Source organism: Colius striatus, chromosome W (assembly GCF_028858725.1).
Source record: "Colius striatus isolate bColStr4 chromosome W, bColStr4.1.hap1, whole genome shotgun sequence".
Taxonomy (NCBI): Eukaryota; Metazoa; Chordata; class Aves; order Coliiformes; family Coliidae; genus Colius; species Colius striatus.
In genome coordinates, this window is record NC_084789.1 from 9,181,018 (window position 1) to 9,195,644 (window position 14,627).

Genomic DNA, 14,627 nt, shown 5'->3' on the forward strand with positions numbered 1-14,627 from the left:
ACAGCAGTTTAAGGGATAAGGAAGTTATTGTTACTGCTTGGAAATGAATTGCTAGTCTTGAAGGTACCACTTTAAAAAAACAATCCCCAATGGTCATTCTTCAAGAACAAGTAGGATTCATGCTGTAGGATTATCCTGTGGGATTCCACACTCTCTTGCAAAGGAAATAGGAATTCTTGTCAGATACCATGGACTGAAAAGTACATGAGAATCAAAATAGCACCTGTTGGGGAAGATATGTGCTAGCTTTAGAGTCCCACTTCAGCATATAGTAAGTTTATGCTGACTAGCAGTAGGAAGTTTGTAAGGCTTATACAATAAACAATTTCACACTTCAATTTACAGTTCATAACTAATAGAAATTCAGCAACAGTGAGCCAAGGATGCATCTGCCTCAGACTGAAATTGAGACAGCTGGATGTCACACTGCAATAACTTATTGAAGGTTTTAAATATTTTAAGGGGAAGAAAATAAGATGAAAACTGCATTTAAGTCTTCAGAATTAAATTAGCAAAAAATGGTCAATATGGTGTGTGAGCCGATGCAGGAACAACCACAGAACCACAAATAAAATGCCAAGAGCAAATTTATTCTCATACCTCATGATCCAGGGGCTCTGTGAAACTGCACCCAGGCAGAGGCATGTAAGCGGGGACGCAGCAACACAGAGCTTGGTCCTGACAGTAGCAGAGCAGAAAAGCAAAGACTTTGAACCTGCTGCTTTTTCCTATAAATCAGGGACTGGTTTTCAGGTGTAATTTTCCACTGTGCTTTGATCCTTCCCACAGCAAGACAGGAATCTTGAGAATGTCTGATAGGCGCCTCTGAGTCCATCATAGGTCTGAGTTATCTAAACAAGGATGTTCTACTTGCCAAGCACACAGGGCTAAGCAACAATTAGCATCATTGATATATGTGCTTTTTGACACTCCAGCTGCAGGTCACTTGAGTGTGTTTACAATCCTCTTCACTGATCTTTTATGTTCCCACATATGGCTTTTCCTTTTCTCTTGCTATGCTTTTCTGCAGTGCTTGCAATGTCACTTTCATCCTTTTTTAATTTATGCACATACAGGATCCTTTTTTAAAAGAAAAAAAAACCAGTCCTGTTCAGAAGACAGTGTGGTTTTCATAGTTAGGACTTGTTGAAATGTTGACTCATTCAGTAGGGGCGTTTTGGGAGGAGAAAGAAAAAAAAAAAAAGACTGCCAGAGACAGTGGACTCTGTTTCTCCCTGGAGTGTTCAGGTTATTTTTCTGGGCCTTCAGCTTCCCCAAGAGCAGCACTGTAGTGGGTCTGGGATGGTAATGATTTTCCACAGCAGCTCCTGCAGTGCTGTGCTTACTGTTGATATCAATATTATGACTACCGCTTGCACAGCATCAGGGCTGTCCCTCCAGCATTCCTTCCTCCACCTTCACCAATAGCTGTGGCTGGGTGCAATCTTGGGAGGGACCACGGCCAGGACAGCTGACCCAGGCTGACCAAGGAAATATTCCATACCATATGACGTCAGCTCAGTAATATAAACTGGGGGAGAGGAGCAGGAAGGGGAGGCGAGATTCATTTCTGGCCTTCCCAAAGCAACCGCTACGCGTACTGAAGCCCTGCTTCTCGGGAGGTGGCCGGACATCGCTGCTGATGGGAAGTAGAGAGTAACAGCTTTATCTGCTTTTGCTTTGCTTCCCGCGCGCGCGGCTTTGCTGCTTCTTTATTAAACTGCTTTTATCTCAACCCACGAGACTCCCATCTTATTTTCTCCCCTTCCCTGGCTTGCTGAGGAGGTGGGGGATAAAGCGGTGTGGTGGGCATCTGGCATCCAGCCAGGCTCAAACTACCACAGGGCCACTAGAGGAAGACTACTGACTTCATCCCAGCGACCACCCTACGACCACCAGGAGGCAGAAGAAGACCCCTTAGTAACAAGACAGGCACATGCGCAGAGTGCACCAGGGAGCGATGCACCCGACCTATAAGGACTGTATAAAAGGACTGTGATACGGGGGGAGTCGTGAGCCGTTGGTGGAGCAGAGTCTCCCGGCTGCCCAGTGCAGTTTTGCTTATTTGCCGCTTGCTTAATAAATTTGATCTATGAGTCACTTAAATTGGCCTGTGAACTTTTTCACAGCAACTTATAACAATTTGGTGCCGTGACTCAGATACAGGTAGATTTGGTATTGGATTCCCGGACTAGGGGGGCGCCCCATCTGCGGATGGTCCTGGTGTGGGAAATTCCCTTGCCAAACTCTGTATTCCGAACCCCCTCAAAATTTGGCAAATAAGCAAATAAACCTGCAGTACCCCATAATTTTTGTGCACGAAGATCCAAACGAAGACTCTGGATTAGGTAAGTATTTGCGTGGTTCTGTTCAGTTCGGGTGGGTATCCTAGAGTGCGGGTGACTGAGAGGTCTCAAGGAGACCAAGTGAGTGCAGACCCTCCAGTAGTGCAGTTCCCATTGCCCGCGAGGGCGTGGGTCACGACCGAGGGGAACGATTGTGAGAATGAGTCAAGGGCACTCTGGAAGATGGGACAGAGGAAGAGCAAGCCCTCTGACCCCATGGGTGGCATAAGGATAGGCTGCCAGATATTCCCCCAGAAAGTCCTCTGGGGATGATAAAATTTTTGAATGATTCTCCCCGTAGAAGACAAAAGAGTAAGGAAAAGATGGTACATTACTGTATGGAAGTTTGGGGGGGAAGAGTCATTAGGAAATCCCCGTATTATTTGGCCCATATTTGGGTCTTTTGAGGACTGGTTATGAGCAGACCTCAATTTGTGGGTAAATGATAAGAAGACCGTTACCCAAGAGGAGATTGAATATGCGAGTCTCTGGATACCCCAACCTTCTGATAAGGTGTCCTTGTTCACTCTTAAGGAAAAGAAAGCTAAGAGCCCACCCGAAGAGGAGATTTGGTGGAGAATCCTCTGGGTGTGTCTGAGAGATTAGATCAGTTCTTAGGGCCGAATCTCTATACCTGGGATGAACTATATTATTCACAATGGAGGAAAAGGGAAATGACTCGAAGAGCAGGAATGAGAATCTGGGATCAACAGCACCAGGCAGGACCAGACGCAGATGTGAAATGGCCCTTGCAAAGGCCCAATTGGAATAATCAGATGGCGGAGCACAGAGCCCATATGGCAGACCTCCGAGCCATCATTGTCCAGGGAATCAGAGAGTCTGTTCCCCGAGGACAGAATATTAACAAAGCATTCAATGAGAGACAGAGAAAAGACGAAACCCCGACTGATTGGCTTGAGAGATTATGTAAAAGCCTCCAACTGTATTCTGGAGTAGATCCAGCAGCTCCAGTGGGACAGGCATTATTAAAAACCCAGTTTGTAGCAAAATCATGGGTAGATATCCAAAAGAAACTAGAAAAATTAGAAGATTGGCAAGAAAAAGGGCTAGAAAGGGAAACAAAAGCCTGGGAGACAGGTGCATTCATCAGAGAAAAAAAAAAAAGAATCAAAGGACGATGGAATGTTTTTATTGTAAACAGAAGGGACACCTAAAAAGGAATTGTAGAAGGAGATTCCAGGATGAACAGATGTTTAAGGAAGAATAGGAGGAGTCAGGGGCTCTATTTGCTGAGGACCACAAGAGTAACCGAGCCCTTGATAAACCTGAAGTTAGGTCCTCAGCGTCAGGAAGTAGAATTTTTAGTGGACTCTGGGGCTGAGAGATCTACAATCCAGCGATTGCCCCAGGGGTGTAAGATATCTTCAGAGAAAACACAAGTCGTAGGGGCAAAAGGGGAAACATTTAAAGTACCTCTTGTGAAGGAGGTACTGATAGAATCTGAAGCAGCAAAAATATGCTGTAGGATGGTTTTTGTTAGTTCCAGAGGCTGATCATAATTTATTAGGGAGAGACTTAATTATAGACTTAGGAAAAACCCTGGGCTGCCGGTAAGGGTAAAGCAGTACCCCTTGTCACAAGAAGGTAGACAAGGATTAACCAGACTAATATCTAAGGGACTACTTGAGCCCTGTATGCCCCCTTACAATACTCCCATATTACCAGTAAAGAAATTTGATGGGACATAAAGATTAGTACATGACCTCCGGGAGATAAACAAGAGAACTATTACTAGGTTCCCTGTGGTAGCTAACCCGCACACCTTATTGAGTCAATTGAGTCCAGAGTACCAGTGGTATAGTGTGATAGACCTTAAGGATGCCTTTTGGGCATGTTCCCTGAAAGAGGAGTGCAGGGATTATTTTACTTTTGAATGGGAAGATCCTGACACACATAGAAAACAACAGTTGAGATGGACTGTATTACCACAGGGATTTACAGAGTCCCCCAATCTTTTTGGACAAGCACTAGAACAGATCTTGAGAAATTATGAGTTAGGCAAACAAGCTATTTTAGTTCAATATGTGGACGATTTATCATTAGCAGGGAGAGATGAAGAAGCTGTTAGACAGGAAAGTATTAAATTGCTTAATTTCCTGAGTTTACAAGGGTTGAAAGTGTCTAAATCTAAATTACTGTTTGCTGAAGAAAAGGTAAAATATTTGGGACACTGTTTTATAAAGGGAAGTAAGAAACTTGATCCAGATTGAGTAAATGGGATACTGTCCCTACAAGCTCCAAAGAGTGAGACAAGTTAGACAGCTTTTAGGTCTATTGGGATATTGCAGGCAATGGATTGAAAATTTTAGTAAGAAAGTAAAGTTTTTGTACCAGAAATTAACTCGAGATGGATTAGTTAAATGGATCGAAGAAGATGAAAGAGACTTTGAGAATTTAAAAGTGGATTTGATTAATGCTCCTGTGCTTAGCCTGCCTGATGTTAGAAAACCTTTTATTTGTTACCTTTGGAGAGGAGTTAAAAGTGTTTTCTCCCCATAACATTCGGGGGGGTATTACAACAAAAGGCAGAAAAATGGATAACTGATGCTAGGCTCTTAAAATATGAAGGTATATTAATCCACTCTCCGAAATTAGAAATAGAAACCACTAGTATGGGGAGCCAAATGATACCATACACCGTGGCATCCCCAAAGTTCCGGAAGAGTGGAGAGAATGAATGGAGAAATTAAGAAACAGCTAATGAAATTAATGTTAGAAACAAAAATGTCCTGGATTAAAGGTTTCTGTTGTAAAAAGGGAATGGTGGTACAGAGACCACACTTAGATATTGCTATCCACATGGTTAATCCTTGGGACAAAGTCTTGACCAATTTCCCAGGATCAGTGGGAAGCTGCAGAGGTCCCAGGAGTACTGAAACTTAAGCTGTGTAAAAAGTGACATGTTGACTGAGGAGCGGAGTGGAGTGATTTCCTTTTTGTAAAATATTGGAGTTTAATGTTTAAATTGTGATCATCAGAAAGGTGTAAGATAATTGGTGGGGCTGTAATACCTATTTTAAAGTAACAGATCGTGGAACAGAAATACCTTAGAAGCATAAAGCAATCTGAGTCAAGTGGGGATTGTAATTTAAGTTTATAAAAGGGTGCTTTATACGCAGAAGGCCCGTAGAACTGAGACCTGGATGTGAAAGCCAGTGTTTCAGGCACCCCGTGGGTGCTGGAGGAAAAGGCAAAAGGAAAGAGGCCTATAAGGAGACAGAGAATACCCTTGAAGATTACGACTGCTGCCGAGAAGATCATAAACCTCACTGCTCTAAGCAACAGAGTAGGTGAAGGAGGCAGAGGCGTTCTGGGAGTGGGGTATAGAGTCTCTCAAAGCCTCAAATTGGGAATCCTAAGATCCCAAGCCTACCTCTAAGAGGGGCAAAAACGTTGCACCTAAAAGAATGTGGGGTGAAAAACTAAAAAGGAAAGTACCATTTTATTTGATAAAGGCCCCACCCATTATCCGGGGATGGTATGTTGTTATCTGGCAGATGTTATCCTGCTGCTGGCTATGTTATAGCATGAACTCCTCATTTTATGAGGCAATCGGACTGAACCAATCAGACCTGTGAACGGCTCCAAGTGGGTTTGTTCGAGAATCGGTGTAACCCCATGCCTCTCTTTAAAGGTATTTAATGCTAGCAGTGAATACTGTATTCAGGTAACCATTGTTCCATACATTTTATATCACCCTGAAGAGTTTGTCTATAATCATTGGAATACCAGGGTGCTCTGGCACAAGCCGGAGCCTTTCACAGCCCTAACTATAGCTACCTTGATGGCAATTGGGGCAGCGGGAGCAGGGATCGGGATTACATCTCTAGTGCAGCAGAACCAGAAATTCCAAGCTTTATAAAATTACCGGGGGTTGGATCTGCTGTTTTTACAACAAGAGGAACTGTGTCTAGCCCTAGGGGAAGAATGCTGTTTTTATGCAGATGATACCAGTATAGTGAGAGACACGATGACAAAATTACGGGAGGGCTTGGAGAAATGAAAACAAGAAAGGGAACAGCAATAAGTTTGGTATAAGTCATGGTTCAACTATTCTCCTTGGCTCACGAGACGTTATTGTCAGCTATAGCTGGGCACATCATTCTACTGGTATTAGTGCTGACGACTGGGCCTTGTGTATTCAATGAGATAATTGAGATTGTAAAAACCAGGCTAGAAGCAGCCCACTTAAGGCTGGTTAGGAAGCAATACAAGCAGTTAGCCAACAGAGAGGATTAAATAAGTGAAACACCTATTTTGGAAATGGCTAAAGATGTTATTAGGAGATTTGATGAACGAAATGAGGAAAAGAAAATGGGGGATTGTAATGGAAAAGGTCCTGTTCGTTAATCAAATCATGAAAGAATAGTTGTGCAAGGAACCGTTTAAAGTCATTATAAAAGTCTTGCTTACTTTAACCGTAAAGTTTCTACAATAGGCACAGGTGCAGTTGGCTAAGATGCTTATAGCAGGTATAATAGGTTGCACATGAGCTGATAAGAGCCAAGAGAAGAGTTCATGAGCGGGCCACTAGTGGAAGACTACTGACTTCATCCCAGCGACCACCCTACGATCACCAGGAGGCAGAAGAAGACCCCTTAGTAACAAGACAGGCACATGTGCAGAGTGCACCAGGGAGCGATGCACCCAACCAATAAGGACTGTATAAAAGGACTGTGATACGGGGGGAGTCGCGAGCCGTTGGTGGAGCAGAGTCTCCCGGCCACTCAGTGCAGTTTTGCTTATTTGCCGCTTGCTTAATAAATTTGATCTATGAGTCACTTAAATTGGCCTGTGAACTTTTTCACAGCAACTTATAACAGGGGCTACAGGGGTGGCTTCTTTAAACAAAGAGTTGCCAGAAGCTTCCCCTGTAGCTCATAGGGTTAGGGCCAGTCAATTCTAAGCTGGACTCTTCACTTGACCCATGCCTAGCCAATTAGTGATGGAGGTAACGCCTCTGTGGATAATATATTTGAGAAGAAGAAGTTGTTGCACAGTTGCTAAACTGCAGCAGCAACAGGGAGTGAGAATGTGAAAACATCTCTGCAGACACCAAGGTCAGTGGAGAAGGATGGGGAGGAGGGTGCTTAGGACCTGGAAGAAAGGCTCCCCTGTGATATGTGGTGAGGACCATGGTAAAGCAGGTTGTCCCCCTGCAGTCCATGGAGGACCACCGGGAAGTAGAGAACCCCTCACAGCCCATGGAGGAGCCCACGCCGGAGCGGGCGGATGCCTGAAGGAGGCTGTGACTCTGTGGAAAGTCCACCCTGGAGCAAGTTCCTGGCAGGACCTGGTAATCTGGGGAGAGAGGAGCCCACATCAGAGCAGATTTTCTGTCAGGACTTGTGATCCTGTGAGGGACTCACGCAGGAGCAGTCTGTCCCTGAAGGACTGTTGTCCCTGTGGATGACTCACTTTGGGGCAGGGTGTGAGGAGCTGCCCCCGTGGGAGGCCCCATGCTGGAGCGGTTCGTGAGGAGCTGCAGCCCATGGGTAGGACCCACGCTGGAGAAGTTTGTGAGGGACTGTCTCCCATGGGGAGGGACCCCACAGTGTAGCAGTGGGAAGTGTGAGAAGGCCTCACCGTGAAAAGAAGTAGCAGCAAAGTCCATCTGTAATGAACTGACCGTAACTCCCATCTCCCATCCCCTGTGCTGCTGGGGGGGAAGGAAGGAGAGTACTGGGAAGAGGAGGGGTGGGGGAGGTGTTTTTAAGACAGTTTTATTTCTCATCTCCCTGCTCTTATTGTTCCTTTAATAAATCAAACCTTTTTCTCCCTAAGTTGAGTCTGTTTTGCCCGTGATGCTAATTGTTGAGTGATCTCTCCGTCCTTATCTTGGCTCACAATAACCGTTTGTTATATTTCTCTCTCTCTCCTGTCCAGTTTAGGAGGGGGAGTGATTTTATGACTTGGTGGACACTGGGCTAAACCACCACAGGTGTAAAAATAAGTTTCTAGGAGAAATGTTTAGTCAGAACAGGAACTCTAATACCAACACTTTACTTCCCAAGCAGCCGTTTTATGGCATTTCTTCATTACAATGCAGCATTACTTGCTATTTTGTCACCATGGGCAGCAGTTTGTGAAGAGGGAACGAAGTGGGGTCCAAGAATAGGTCATGACTTTGAAGAGATACTTGCCAGGAAAACCCAGAATACTGCAGAAGAAGTTAGCAATAAAAGAGGCAATATTCACTGAGTCAGTAGCAGACAAGTGTGGCAGCTGAGTGTACAGGACCAATTGTGCTGTGAGAATGAGCATTTTTCATCTGAGAAAGTGCGATATGAGATAAAAAGAGTTTGCATCTTTCATTTTAAAAAGTGTAGCTGTGATAGGTATTGTGTAACCTGACTAATTTGTCTGTTGGAATGTTTGCATGTAATTGTGTTAATTCACTATAACACGAGACTCAAACTGGCAGGAAAGAAAGAATCATAGAATCACAGAATGGTAGGGGTTGGAAGGGACCTTTAGAGATCATCTAGTCCAACCCCCCTGCAGAAGCAGGTTCACCTAGATCAGGTCACACAGGAATGTGTGCAGGTTGGTTTTGAAAACCTCCAGAAAAGGAGCCTCCATATTCTCCCTGGGCAGTCTGGGGCAGGGCTCCCTCACCTCAACAGTGAAATAGTTTTTCCTTGTGTTTAAATGGAACTTTTTGTGTTCCCACTTCTTTCCATTACCCCTTGCCCCATCCCCGGTTACAACACCCCACCATTTAGATATCTGTAAATATTAAGGAGATCCCTCCTCAGTCTCCTCTTAACCATATTAAACAGCCCCAGTTCCCGCAGCATTTCATAGAATCATAGAATGGTAGGGGTTGGAAGGGACCTTTAGAAATCATCTAGTCCAATACTCCTGCAGAAGTAGGGTCACCTAGATCAGGTCACATAGGAACATGTCCAGGCGGGTCTTGAAGACCTCCAAGGAAGGAGACTCCACAACCCCTCTGGGCAGCCTGTTCCACTGCTCTGTCACTCTCACAGTGAAATAGTTTTTTCTTATGTTTAAATGGAACTTTTTGTGTTCCAGCTTCATCCCATTACCCCTTGTTCTGTTACTATCTACTATAGAAAAGAGGGATGTCCCAACCTCCTGACACCCACCCTTTAGATATTTATAAATGTTAATAAGATCATCCCTCAGTCTCCTCTTCTCCAGACTAAACAGCCCCAGTTCCCGCAGCCTTTCCTCATATGAAAGATGTTCTATACCCTTGAACATCTTGGTGACCCTGCACTGGATTGTCTCCAGACGTTCTCTGTCCCTCTTGAGCTGAGGAGCCCAGAACTGGACACGGGACTCCAGATGAGGCCTCACCAGAAAAGAGCAGAGGAGGAGAAGAACCTCCCTCGACCTGCTGGCCACACTCTTCTTGATGCAACCCAGGATGCCATTGGCCTTCTTGGCCACGAGGCCACATTGCTGGCTCATATTTAGCTTATTATCAACCAGGACTCCCACATTTCTCTCTGCAGAGCTGCTCTCCAGCAGATCAACCCCCAGCCTGTCCTGGTGCATGGGGTTGTTCCTTCCCAGATGCAGGACTCTGCACTTGTCCTTATTGAACCTCATGAGGTTCTTCTCTGCCCAACTCTCAAGCTGGTCAAGATCACGCTAAATTGCACAGCCTTCTGGGGGATCAGACAGTCCTCTCATTTTGGTGTCATCAGCAAACTTGCTGAGGGTACACTCTGTCCCCTCATCCGGGTCATTGATGAAGATGTTGAACATGACTGGCCCCAGAACCGATCCCTGTGGAACTCCACTGGCCACAGGCCTCCAACTTGATTCTGTGCCATTGATTACCACCCTCTGGGCTCTGCCATTCAGCCAGCTCTCAATCCACCTCACCGTCCAGTCATCCAAGCCACACTGCTTGAGCTTTCTGGCGAGGATGTTATGGGAGACAGTGTCAAAAGCCTTGCTAAAGTCAAGGTAGATGACATCCACTGCTCTCTGCTCATCTAGCCAGCCGGTTATGAACTCATAGAAGGTTATCAGGCTGGTCAAACAGGATTTCCCCTTGGTGAATCCAGGCTGACTCCCCCTGATAGCCATCTTTTCCTTCATATGTTTAGTGACAACATTCAGGATGAGTTTTTCCATCACCTTTCCAGGGATGGAAGTGAGGCTGATCGACCTGTAGTACTTCACTCTTATCTGCATCCTCTGTCACCGTGGCACCCTCTGTGTTCAGCAGTGGGCCCATATTCTCCCTCATCTTCCTTCTGCTGCTGATGTACCTGAAAAATAGATACCTGCTGCTGATGTACCTGAAAAAGAATAACTCTGGATAAACTTCTTCACAAACATTTAAGTAATTAGTGACTATTAGGAATGAAAATATTTCTTCCTCTGGTTGCAAACTGTAGGCACAAATGTGGCTTGGACCAGCCAGCTTGAATAAAGATGGTAGGGACAAGTTAATGCAGCTGAAAAGCTACTTCCAATTATCAGAAACAGGTGCTGCAAGTTAATCAATTGGACTCTGGGTGATCACATGGGCAGAAGCAGCATATAAGGAAGTAGCTAGCAAAGGAAGGGTAGCTTCAAGTCAACTCTGTTGGTTTTACTATGTTTCTTGTGTATGTCTCTGTATGTTCATTACCTAGAGTCTCTACATTTTTGAATGAATATAGCTTGCACTGCTACAACGTAAACCATTACAAATTAGAAGATAAGACTCATACATAGATGAGATTTTTATATTACAGGATAATTTGAGTTGGAAGGGACTTTAGGTTGTTATCTGGTCCAACCTGTGCAAAGAAGGGTTACCTGTGAGATCTGATAAGTTTGCCAAAACTTTATTTAATCAAGCCCTAAGATCTACTGATCTACAGTCATGCTGAAAAAAAGTTTAACATCCAGTCTCGATCTTTTGGTTTTACTTTAGTTTCTCATTCTCCTGTCATGTACCACTATGAAGTGTCTGCTCCGCTTGCTTGATAATGACTTTGTAGGTACTGAGTGGTCTGTAAGGTCTCCTTTCTTTAAGCATTTGATCTAGACCCCTGAATGACTGACATAAAGCATATTTGCTTTACTGTTCTTACTCAAAAGGTTAAAATAAATGCTGTGCTTTGATAAAAACCTCACCAATCACACTCAAACTTGGCAAGAAATTTCCATTGTGCACAGTGTGGGGAGCTATTCTTCAGAAGCACTGGTGACCCTCACACGGAAGTGACCTACAACCCATCCTGAAGTGGAGAAAGGAGAACTGTTTGCATTTTTCTCTGTGTGACATTAAGCCCAATCCTAAAAGGAATCGAGAGACCCGGGTATACAACCACAGCAAGATAAACATACACCCTCTCACCTCTCCTAACACATCCTCCTTGGGTGAAGGAGGTGTTCATTTTTGGCCCCTCACTACAAGAAAGACATTGAGGTGCTGCAGTGTGTCCAGAGATAGGCAGTGAAGCTGGTGAAGGGTCTGAAGCACAAATCTGATGAGGAGCAGCTGAGGGAACTGGAGGTATTTATTTAGCCTGAAGGAAGCTGACAGGAGACATGCTCACTCTCTATAGCGGCCTGAAAGGTTGTAGTGAGGTGGAGGTCTCTTCTCCCCAGTAATGAGTGATAGGACAAGAGGAAATGGGATCAATTTGCACCAGGGGAGGTTTAGATTGGAAATGAGGAAGAACTTTTTCACTGAGAGGGTTGTTGGACACCAAAACAGGCTGCCCAGGGAGGTAGGGGACTCCTAATTTCTGAAGGTATTGAAAAGATGCATAGATGAGTTGCTGAGAGACACAGGTTAGTGATTACAGTGTGAGGTTAGTGGCTGGATTTAATGATCTTAAAAGTCTTTTATAACCAAAATGATTCTAAGGGATTGAAAAATAAAACCTGCAGCAGCAGCGCGGCATCACCCCAGGCGGTCTTTTCCCACCCGCGCCATGAGACAGCAACCACGGCCGAACACACACTCCCTCTCTCGACGCCTTTCGTGCCTTTTCGCCCGCCTCCCCGGCGCAGGCGCAGGCGCAGTGCCGCGCCCCAGCTCCCGTGGCGACGGGGCGGATGTTGTGGCGAGCCCGGATGTGTCAGTGTAGGGCGGTGTGAGGAGACCGCACAGGCAGCGCGGGCAGCGGTAGCCTTCTCAGGTGAGGTGGGAGGGGCTGTGCGGGGTAAAGAAGCAAAAGGAATTGGGCGAGGACCGCCAGCCTCCGCAGGGACGGGGGGAAGGTAGCATCGTCGTCTCCCCCGCCGCTTGCCTCTACGAGGTGTATGTGGGGCAGGTCTGCTCTATTCCTGTGGCGGCCCTGCCACACGACTGGAAAGTGAAAAACCCACATGGGCCTGTCCCCTTCCTCCGGCGGCTGTTTCAATGGCACTGCGACAGGAGTAGCTCTTTGCCAAAAAGTGAACTACGACCCTTGAGGGGGCCCCGAGGCACAAGGCGCATGCTCCACAGCGCTGACAGAAATTGAGCAAGCGGGCGGGGCCGAGCGCGCATGCGCACGGGAGGGATGCTCGGAGGCAGCGGCGCATGCGCAGCAGCCGGGCTGGCGGCAGAGGGCGCCTGCACAAGAGGGGAGGGAGATGGAGGCGGCGGGTGGGCCTTGAGTGAAGGGCTATGCGCGTGCGGACTGGGGAGGCGGTGTCAGGGGCGCGCTGCGCGTGCGCGGCCCGGAGGGGAGCGCTGGGAACAGCCATATCCTGTCTGTTTGTCATCTTAGCGCTTGCGTAGAGTGCTGTTGCGGGGGACTTGCGGGATAATGAGCTTCTGCATCGGCTTTGGGGGAATCGGAGCAGGAGGACATGCTGCCAAATAGTGGTCTCCAGCTGCTGGTGTTCTTATAGAGGGTCCGCCTGCGTAGTAGGGGACAGAGTCTGGGGCGCCATCCCCACCTGCCGCACCTGACAGGGGCTTTTCGGGCGTCCCAGCCTCCCACTGAGCGGGGCTTCCTCACTCGTCGGGCCGGGAGGTAAGAGCTGTAGGGAGAGGGTCAAGAGTTGAGAGAGGGATCAGTGTCTCGGCCGGAGAGACGGGTGCGAGGGAGGGAGCAAGGAGAGATGCGGTGGGGAGAAGTTGGGGGGAGGCCTGGTTATGGGATTCCTGGAGATAGGTACCCAGTCAGGGGTAGGGATTCAACGGGGCGTCTGGAACTGAGTATGGAAACACGAGTGGGAGAAAGGAAACGAGGGCTGGAGTGGTAAAGTTGAGATGACTGACAGCATAACCAAATAAGGGATGATAGGTTGTGGCCTTGCCACCGAGGACCGTGAGGCACATTGCTAAATCAAGAGGGAACTTGGTCTCTGTATGAATTAGACCTCGGGGTGTCTGGGGTCAGTGCTGGCATTTCTTACTTGTGTCTCAGGCCTGTAGTGATGTTTAAAGGAAATGGTGCATCATCATGTAGTATGGAAAGGCAAAAGGATTCCCTTTCACAGTTAAGTGTGTCATTAATGCAATTTGATAGGGGAGTGCGAGTACTAGTGCATGCTACAAACATTGTCTTGATTAGTGATAGATGGTGTTATAAAGGTAAAATATAATTCCTGTAGTGTTTCCTAAGCTACTTGTGAAAGGAAATTGTCTTTTATATGACAGGAGGTTTTAGAGGGGAGAAAAATGTAGAAGGTAACATTATTTGTTGTCATTTTTGTGTAACTTGGCCTTATTAAATGTGTTTACATTTGTGATTGTAGAGCATCATTGTGGCATCATGTGAAAGAGTACTCTTTCTTGATTTCTTTTTTTTTTTTTTTTCCTTTGCCCTTAGAGTTCTCAGTGATGATGTTTGGGGTGGCTTGATGTGAAGCCCTATAAAAGTCTGAAGAATTACGCTACTCTTTATGCTTTATAAAATAGAACTCTGACTATAAAAAAATCCCTCAATTAGCTAAGTAAAACATATCACTGGCTTCTTTTTCAGTGACATTTTCTAACCAGATGCCCAGAATGATTTGGTTTCATTATGTCACTTGTTTCATTGTGACCTAGAGGAAAAACAGTTTATTATTTTTTTTCCTTAATGATACTTTTTCATGAATTGACATCAAGATCAAAACAAGATCATGACAGAAGTACACTGCAAGCTGTCATCCTGTCACTGTATCAGTAGAGAATAGTAATACAAAGTTGTACCTACCTAGTAGATCTTAAAAACTACTATAAAATCTGGTATCCTGATTTACTTGTGTATAGGTACCACTATTATAAAACTAATTGTGTTTCCTGCCTGAAACTTCCTAGATTTACACATAGGTACAGATCAGGGTGGGAGTTAAAATGGA

The 14,627-nt window shown here is 45.8% G+C and overlaps 1 protein-coding gene across 4 annotated transcripts in view; it reads left to right on the plus strand.

The window, feature by feature from the left end:
• Window positions 1–2,287: 2,287 nt before the first annotated feature.
• LOC104558433 (speckle-type POZ protein) overlaps window positions 2,288–14,627 on the plus strand; it is a 60,879-nt gene continuing 48,539 nt past the window's right edge. Inside the window, exons 1-2 of one of the 4 annotated variants that reach the window (XM_062016697.1) lie at window positions 12,473–12,487; window positions 13,064–13,312. The gene's annotated coding sequence lies outside the window, so the exon portion shown is untranslated. Of the gene's footprint in view, window positions 2,349–12,409; window positions 12,488–13,024; window positions 13,313–14,627 lie in introns of those variants that run through there. The other 3 variants (XM_062016699.1, XM_062016698.1, XM_062016696.1) reach the window with 3 other exon arrangements.